The sequence below is a fragment of the Vicugna pacos genome, chromosome 25 (assembly GCF_048564905.1).
Source record: "Vicugna pacos chromosome 25, VicPac4, whole genome shotgun sequence".
NCBI classification, from domain to species: domain Eukaryota; kingdom Metazoa; phylum Chordata; class Mammalia; order Artiodactyla; family Camelidae; genus Vicugna; species Vicugna pacos.
The window spans coordinates 38,095,907-38,104,364 of NC_133011.1; the positions used below are offsets into that span (position 1 = coordinate 38,095,907).

An 8,458-nucleotide genomic window follows, 5' to 3' on the forward strand; every position below is an offset into this window, starting at 1 on the left:
GTCCCCAGGCAGCATGGAGGAAAGAGATGACACTGGCAGCATGGGTGAAGGCCCTGGGGCAGGAAGGAAGCTGGAATCATCCCTCCTGGCTGAGACCTCGGGGTCCTGGGGGTGATTCAGGAGTTTGTGCTTTACCCTGAGGGACTGGGGAGCCAACGTGGGGTCAGACACTGTGGAGTCGACCCAGAGGCCCCCTTTTCCTTAGGGGTCCTCCCTGCCCAGGACTCTGGTTCTGGCAGAGGTGTCCAGCCTCTTAACAGTGCTGAGAGTTTGGCCACTGGGGACCAGTAAGGACACTACCCAGCGGGGGGACAAGACAACAGGGTATTTTTTCCTTCTTATTACCGACTTGCTGGCACCACTGGGGTCTCCTTTAATTCCAGGGTCTATCCGCTACCCCTGTTGTGGAAAAACGTGTTACAGCTCAGTTGTGACAGCAACCTGGATCAGGCTAAAACACCAAGCATTCAGACTTGGAAAACTCAGGTGTATTACACCAGCAGACCCACAAAAATTAATGCCCCAAATTCTGCACCCTGTCTGTAGAGCTACACAGGCTTTTTGTAGGCTGCCAGTTTTACACTTTGCAAAATCATATGCAAATAAAGTATAACAGAAGTCGACCAATCAGGAACAAGCTTTGTAGAACTAGACCAATCAGGACTGAGAGGAATAGCCAATCAGGAGTGAGAGACATAACCAATCAGGAGTGATCTCCATGCAAATGAAGTGCTACAAATGGACCAATCAGAATTTAGGAAAGTGGACCAATCAGAAGTGAGAGTAATAACCAATCAGGAGTGAAGGAAGTAACCAATCAGAAATGAGCTCAGGGAACCAATAGAATTTTAGGTGTAAGTTAGCCGCTTTAGAGGCAGAAAGTGAGATAGAGCCTCTGGGCCAGGGAACCCGGCGGTGCTCGGAGGAGAGCAGCAGCCCTGCCTAGGGGTCCTGCCTAGGGGTCCTGCCGGTCTTTTTATGGGGCTTCCCGCCTCACCCCCAGCAAGGCCCAGTTCTCACAGGCTTCCCTGTCACGAGGCAAAGCCTGTGTCCTTGCTCTGGAAACTCCTCCTCGCTCCCCCTGCTCAGCATGGTGGCCCCTTCCTGTCTCATCCCTGGGTGAGCTCCGTGTCCCCTGCTGGCTTCTTGGCCCTTTTATCCCAGTGTGAGCACCCCGGCGTTGCATCCCCTTTGAAAGCCCTGGAGTGTTTTCTGTGTCCTGACGGAAGCCCATCTGATACCCGCCCTTTTCTTGAGAGGGTTAGAGTTGGGTTCAAGCCACTTGCCGCTGAAAGTGTCTTCACTTTGAGCCTTGGGGAGGGGGCAGTTACGAAGAGACGGAGAGAGGTCAGCCAGCTGGAGGGAGGATTTAGGAGGGGGGTGCTCAGGTTATAGAATGTGGTGCAACCAGGGCACCAGATGGGAGGGTTCTGGGGAGGGCTGTGGGGAGGGATGGGAAGTGTCCCCTGATCTGTCTCCTGCCACACAGCAAGCCACCCCAAACCTGGAGAGCTGGGGTGTCGGCTAGGAGGTTCTGTGATGTGCTCATGGTCAGCGGGCGTGGTTAGGGAGGGGGGAGGTGGCAGGCACTTCAGAGCCATCTTGATCCGTTCACTTGTTCAGTTCATTTTTATGAAGTGCCTTCCATGGGTACCTTCTGGGGAACAGGAGACAACCCCTGCCCTGGTTGGTGGGAAGAGACCGACAGACCCACGGGTGTAATCCTGAGTGTTCGAGGGGTGAGGGGGAGCAGCAGGGCCTGAGACAGGAGCACTAGAAGGAGTGACCTGGGAGGGCTGCTTGGAGGAGGAGACAAGGCCACACAGTGACTTCAAAGTGTATAAAGGGCCAGCTGCCCCATTAAGAGTACAGGGGAAAGCATTCTGGGCTGGGGGGAACAGTGTGTAGGGAGGCTCTGAGATGCCAGGTACCGGTGAGATACTTTTGGGGGGGAGCTATCACTGCTCAAAGGTCACTGGGCACATTTGACAATGTTTCCAGAAGTGCGTTTGTGTCCACTGGAGTCTGCACAAGGAGTTGAGGTTAAAAGCAAGCAGCCTGTTTCTCTGGGAGATGTGGCCTTGTCTGGGCCTCCACCTGGGCCACCTGAGGGATGGAAAGCTTGCCCAGGTCCCCGTGTGAGGGGCAGTTGCCACAGGAGACGGCGATGACGCTCTGTCGGGGCTGGGTGTGGGGAGACAGCTGCGAGAGTGGAGCCAGATGGGGGCTGCACGGGCCCTGCCCCTACCCCTGCCTGAGCTCCTGCTGTAACAGGTGACTCAGGCTGTGGGCGTGCTCTGTGCCCACCAGCGGGCCGAGGGCCAGGAGGGGTGTGGAGAGGAAGCCAGCTTGCCATCAGGGGACCGCTCAGAGGGCTGGTGGAGAAGAAACATGCATCTGGGAGTGAGAGTCCCTGGTCCCCCAGCCAGACCTCACTTCCCTGGGTGACGTGTCCACGCTGCCAGGAGTGCCTGGGTACCCAGGGGACGTGTTGGCGCTTCCATGAGCCCTGCCATGCTGCCTTCATCAGACTGGACTCCCTCTGAGTGTGGCTTTGTCTCTGCTGTCAGATTGGGGCTGTCCTGAAGGTGGGGCCCTGACTCCCTCTTCAGGTTACAGGCTTCTGCAGGCAGTACCCCGTCTCCGTTCTAAATTTTTGGCTCCATGGGGGCTGAGTCTGTACCCCCCATCACTGTGCAACCCAGAGATGGGAGATGAGATGCTGTCTCTAGAATAAGTTCCCATCCCTGCACCTGTTTTGCTTTTTTTTAATTTCTCATTTTCTGTGAGCGAATCTGCCTCCTGCTGCTGGTCTCTTGGTTCGATTAGAGCAGTCACTACTAAGCTTGAAAATACCCAAGTTGAGGGAAGAAGGAAAAGACAGAAATAAAAAAAAGAAAAAAGGGATGAAAAGTCCGCCCCACGGCTGTCCTGACGGAAGACTTCCTGCTCTTCTGGCCACAGTCGGTGGGTCTGCGTGAGCTTAACACCCAGCAGACCTTGTCCTTTGCTGGAGAACACAACAGCCTTTCAGGCCGGAAGCCCTTCAGGTGGGACTATTCTCCCACATGGCCTCCCCCTTCCTCCCGGGCGTCAGCCCCACGCGGTGTCTGCTGGCCCCGAGGAGACAGGCCCATGAGGCTGGAGCTGGGAGAGTGGGGAGCAGAGGGACCTTGTGTACTGATGGACCACCAGGTACCCGGCATCGCTCCAGGCACTGAGCACGTACTGCCCACATCGGCCTCCCTGCAGCTCTGCAGGGCGGGCCCAACAGCCCCATTTTTCAGATGGGGAGACTGAGAGCCAGGGAGAGGTGGGAGTATCCAAAGTGAGGCATGAGATCCCTTGAGAAGGACAGGAACCCAGAGCCAGAGAGCCAGCACCCAGCTTTCATTTTCTCTGTGCTAGGTTTCCCGTGTGTATGGCGAACAGGTAAGATGTGGTGATCTCCGAGATTCAGAGGGGCCTGCTCTGAGTACACAGAGAAGGAAGCCAGGGCACCAGGCTGGGCAGATCGGGGAAGTGCCGAGGACGGAGTGGCTTCTGGCAGAGAGCAGGTGGGGTGCCTGCTTGGCCATCGGCTCCTGAGAGATCTTCCGGGCAAGTTGCTGCGTCTCTCCGAGCCTCTCCTTCCTCGTCTGTGAAGTGGGGTGGAGATCCTGCTTGGCTGGCTGTCGTGTGGCCTCGCCAGGGTTAACAGAGCCCAGGTGCTCAGCACACAGGAACTGGAGGCCTGTCCCTCACTCTGCTCCGACGTGTAGAGTCAATTAAAAATAAAATCCCTTGCGAGTCCGCCTTGCTTTCTCTCCGGAGATTGCTTTTGGTGTTGAAGTGCAGGGAGCGGTTCTCTGCTTCCCTCCACTCGCCAGGTCATTACCTGAGCTGGAGGATCCGGACCTGGAGTGGAGCACGGAAGCTTGAGAGGGGCTGAGGGGCCTTGCAGGAGTGGACCCCAGATTGGAAGACTTGCCACGGGGATCAAGTGCGAGATTAGCGCAAAGATGAGAATGAGGGCGGGAGGCTTAGCAGGAGCCTGGGGGCCGTTGCGAGCACAGTGGGTGCAGCCGTTCTCTGTCCCCAGGGCGGTGGGTCAGGGCCAGGAGAGACGCTCTGTGTAACGCAGGGGATGGGAAGCCTGGGGAAGGAAGAAAGGCCTCTGCAGGGCCAGGGGCAACGTGCTCTGGGGGCTGGAGGTGGGTGGAGGGCCACGTGTGTGTTGGCGCCAAGGACAGCGGCCAGGCCGCCACACCTGGAGCCCCTGCTACCTGCTGCCTGGCAGCACCTGTCATCATCGGGCCAACCAAAGTTGACTGCCTAATAGTGCACTTGGCACAGACCAGCTCCAAGGCCCCTCTCGGGCTGGCGAGGGGAGGACAGGTGGACAGCGTGACGGGGAGTGAGGCGGGTGATGGGGAGAAGCAGGGTCCCATGGGAGACGGTCAGAGAGACTGTGCCTAGAAAGTGGAGAGCGCTCTCATGGAGGTGTTTCCAGCAGCTGGAGTGCCTCCTCTGAGTCCCTCTTCCTCCATAGCGGCCAGAGGGCCACCTGCCAGGTGGACTTGAGAGGTGATTTCTGCTCTGGGTGGGCAATGGGGCCAGGAGCCCACCAGAGTTGTTTCAACCCTATGTGCTCTGCAGGTGGGGCTTGTAAATCAGGGAAGCTGGAGCTGGGGGGAATCGGCCCTGACACAGCAGCCCGTGTGACCATGGCGACTGCAGCTCTGAAAGCAACGGACACGTTGCAGTGTATGGTGAGCACACTGCTTGACTCATTTGCCCTCTCCTGGTTCCCCCTGAGTGGGCCTGGAATTTTCTTAAAGTTGCCATTTATGGAGGCTGTCTCTGTCCTAGGTCCTGAGCATTTTCCATCCTGGGTCTCGCCCCGTCTCATCCTCACAGAAGCCCTCTGAGTGGTGGTGTCGGGTCATCCCCACTTTGGAAATGAGGAGCTGGAGGTTCAGAGCAGCTGGACGTCTGCCCCACACTCGCCAGTAATCACACTGGCTGCTCATTTCACCTTCACGTTCCCTTGAATGTGGAAATTGTACCACGGCACCCTTTAACACCTCCCCATGATCCCCCCTTTTAAAAATAATTATTAACTGTTACGAACAGTGTCATAATGACTATGATCATTCTGGAAACTCCCTACTGGATTAAGGTAGAGAACTCGGTGATGAAATCCACCCCAACTGCTCATCCTGAACCCCCCAGGCTGGGACCTGCCACCTGCCTCACTGTTCGACTGTTTTGAGGCAAAACCCAGGCTTCATCTCATTTTATCTCCACCTCCTTCACTATGCGCCTGTAAAACATAAGATTCTTTTTAAAAACACAACCATGACGTCACTATCACCCCTAAAATAGCAGCGACTGCTTAGTACCAAATATCCACGTGTTCACATTTCCTAATTGTCTCACATTTTTTTTTTAGAGCTTATTGGGTTCCAGATCCAAGTAAGGCTTAAGCAGGAAAATTTATGACACTCAGGCCTCTTTTAACCTGTGGATTTCCTTTCCTCTCTCTTTTGTCTCCCTTGGAATGAATCTGTTGAAGAAACTAATTGTGGCTTGTCTGCATTCTGGATTTTGCCCACTGGCTTCCCTTGTTGTGGCCCTGGGACAGATGCTTGGGCCTGGAGTCGGCTGGGTCCGGGTCTGGGTTTGGCAGGACTACGGTGCAGGTGGGACACTGGGTGTGTCTTTTTTGCAATGTCAGCGGCTGTGATGATCAGTAACTCATTGGAGGTGGCCGGATGGTGACGTGGCTTTACTTCTCCTCACGCACAAAATGTTACTGAGAGTGAAAGGGAAAGTCTCGCCCCCCCCCACTTACTTCCCTCTTGGAGATGCCCAGGGCCCGCGTCTTGCGCAGCCCTTCCAAGTCTTTCTCTAGGAATAAGCAAGCCCAAAGCCACGTGGACAACTACCTCTGCTCTTTTCTTTACAAAACAAATTGGACTGCATTCGATGCATTGATCTGTAGCAAGCTACATTCACTTAAAGCTATAAATTATGAACATTTCCCATGTCATCCCACAGAAAGCTACTCATTTTTCACCCATAAACATTTCAGAGTGTATCTCTGGAAAATGAGGGCTCTTAAAAGTGCCCAACCACAACACCACTCTCCCACCTAAAGAAAGGACAGTCGTTCCTCAATGTAGCCAATGTCCAGCTAGAGTGCAGACTCCCCTGAGTAATTCATACATGTTTTGTTACATGATTTTTATTAAAAATATTTTCAAAATAGGATCCACATGTGCAGCTGATAGGATTTCTCAGATCGCCGAGTTTGTAGAAGCCCTTCCAGCTCTCTCTCTTTCTCTTTCTTCTTAGCAGTTTAACTGCTGAGGACGCCAGGTCTTCTGTCCTGTGGAGCCTCCCAGCCTGGACTCACCTGGCATCCCCGGGGCCACTGCTCCTGTCCCTGCGACCTGACCTGTGTTTCCTATAAACTGGCCATCAGCCTAGGTGTTTGTCCATCAGAAGGCACGCAGCGCTGGCCTGCCTCTCTCCTCTGGGACGTTGCTGGTCGTTGACAGTCACCGCCTGCATCCATCAGCCCATGAAGGACTCGCAGAATGGCAGTGACAGAGCCCTATCATTCCTTCTGCATTCATTGGCTACAACACACCCCCAAGGATGTGCGTCCCCTCCCAGCTGCTGGCGACCAGGACTTGCAGTTTCAGAGGATGGCAGTCAGGGGACAAGCTTGGGTCTCTCCCTTTATTGACTAGTTTCCAAAACAGTGAGTTATTTTTCCGGCATCCTTAGCGTTGTGCGGTCCCCCCAGCCGTTTTGGACACGGCACGTTTCAGACCGCTGCCGTTATGACCTGCGTTGATACTTAGGTTGCCCCACCTTTGGCTTGTAGAAACCTCTTCCATCTGATGCCTGCGTCCTGTGTGACGCTGTGAGTCTGCGACTGCTTCTCGCTGCCTGATCTGCGATGCTCCAGGCTCCCCATCCCTGGGATTGGCCACCTCTCCAAGGAGCTCTGGGCACTTTTCATGAGAGATGGCATCAAGAGGTGACCACCTGGCACGGAGGGTCGAGAACTCCTTGCTCCTGGATTGCCTTTGTTTCTGAGACTTTCATTATACAGGTGACAAAGTTTGCCTTTTAAAGATTGAAAAAAACCAACTTTAAACTTAGGGACTTTATTTAATTTCCTGACTTTCTTTCTCCTTTCTCGCACACCGACAGACTTGGTTTCTAAAGACAGTAAAATAGTTACGCGTTTGTTTTATCTTCATGTAAATATAGATTCAGAGCACCAGCACCGGCGCTGTTAGTGACAGTGCGATCACCGAGCATCACTGCAAATTTCCCTTTTCGAATTCTTTCTGTCCCTGGGGCACAGACCTTGGGAGCAGGCACTGAAATCATCGTGTCTTAGACGCACTTCGGATGGTTCCTTTGCGTGTTGCTGCCGATTTGATTTACTGTTAGGTTCACTGGTTTTGTTTCGCTCTTAATTTTTAGAGCCTGTTTTTTGCAAATTTAGTCTTGTTGTGAAATTACACAGAGCACTGGCACGGCGTGCTTAGGAAATTCTCGCTTCCACCCCCGTCCCCTTCATCCTGTCTCGGTCCCCTCCTTGAAGTGCAGACATTTTCCTCCTTAAGCGTTTGCCTTGAACTTCCATTATTTCTTAAATGTGTGCAAACCACGTGCGGATTCACATCCCCGCGTTCTTGGCCCCTGTGTGTGTGGCAGGTCGCCCCCTGCGCACGCACTTCGCCCTGTTTTCCTCTCTCACGACACATCCTGGTGCTCACCCCACACCCCCGAGGGCGGATGTAGTCCCACCCCTCTGTCCCCAGTGCCTGGTGGGCCTGGGGCCTCCTGGGCGCGGCTACACATTTGTCAGCTGGGTGGAGGGAGGCTAGGTTGGCTGCGCACTGGAGCACTGGGAAGGGAGACCTGGAGCCTCCCCGAGGGAGGCGAGGGAGGCGCCAAGGACTAGAGGGCTCAGGCAGAGGTGAAGGGTGAGCGCCCTCTTCCTCACCGTGTCCGCAGGAGCTGCTGACTTGAGGGCAGCCGTGCCCAGGTCTGCAGGCTCTAGCATGCTTTGCTTTCTCCAAGCCCTGAGGAGCTGGAAGTCACAGGCAGACAGGGTTGGCGGGGATCAAGAAATCTGGAAATCTGCTGCAGTGGTCTGCAGACATCTGGCCTCTCCGTCCAGTGTGGAAACCCAAGGGAGGTTTAAGCCGCTTGGAGGGTCAGTATGGCTTCAGGGCTGCCCTGGCCTGTCAGCTGGCAGGCAAGACGAGCCTTTGGGAGCCCCCGGGGACTTGCCTTCCACACCTGCAGCTCTGCTCACTCGTGTGTACAAACACCCCATTACATCTGATTACAAACCATTAGTGCAATTAGGTTAGCCCCTCTCCACACTCCAGGGCCTGGAGCCAGCTGTGCTGGGGGCCGGGACAGAATAGCAAACAGCTTCCTG

General features: G+C 54.8%; 2 long non-coding RNA genes across 3 annotated transcripts; both read left to right on the forward strand.

Annotated features, from left to right (window-relative positions):
- Positions 1-1,560: 1,560 nt before the first annotated feature.
- LOC140689188 (uncharacterized) lies at positions 1,561-5,084 on the forward strand. 2 transcript variants are annotated; one of them, XR_012064074.1, is made up of 4 exons: positions 1,561-3,050; positions 3,409-3,600; positions 4,639-4,751; positions 4,852-5,084. It is a non-coding gene; the product is annotated as an uncharacterized lncRNA (long non-coding RNA). The 2 variants fall into 2 exon arrangements; XR_012064075.1 differs by having other exon boundaries at positions 1,562-1,739.
- A 492-nt stretch (positions 5,085-5,576) lies between these two features.
- On the forward strand, positions 5,577-7,157 carry LOC140689189 (uncharacterized). The gene is made up of 2 exons (XR_012064076.1): positions 5,577-5,684; positions 6,340-7,157. It is a non-coding gene; the product is annotated as an uncharacterized lncRNA (long non-coding RNA).
- The last annotated feature ends 1,301 nt before the right edge of the window (positions 7,158-8,458 follow it).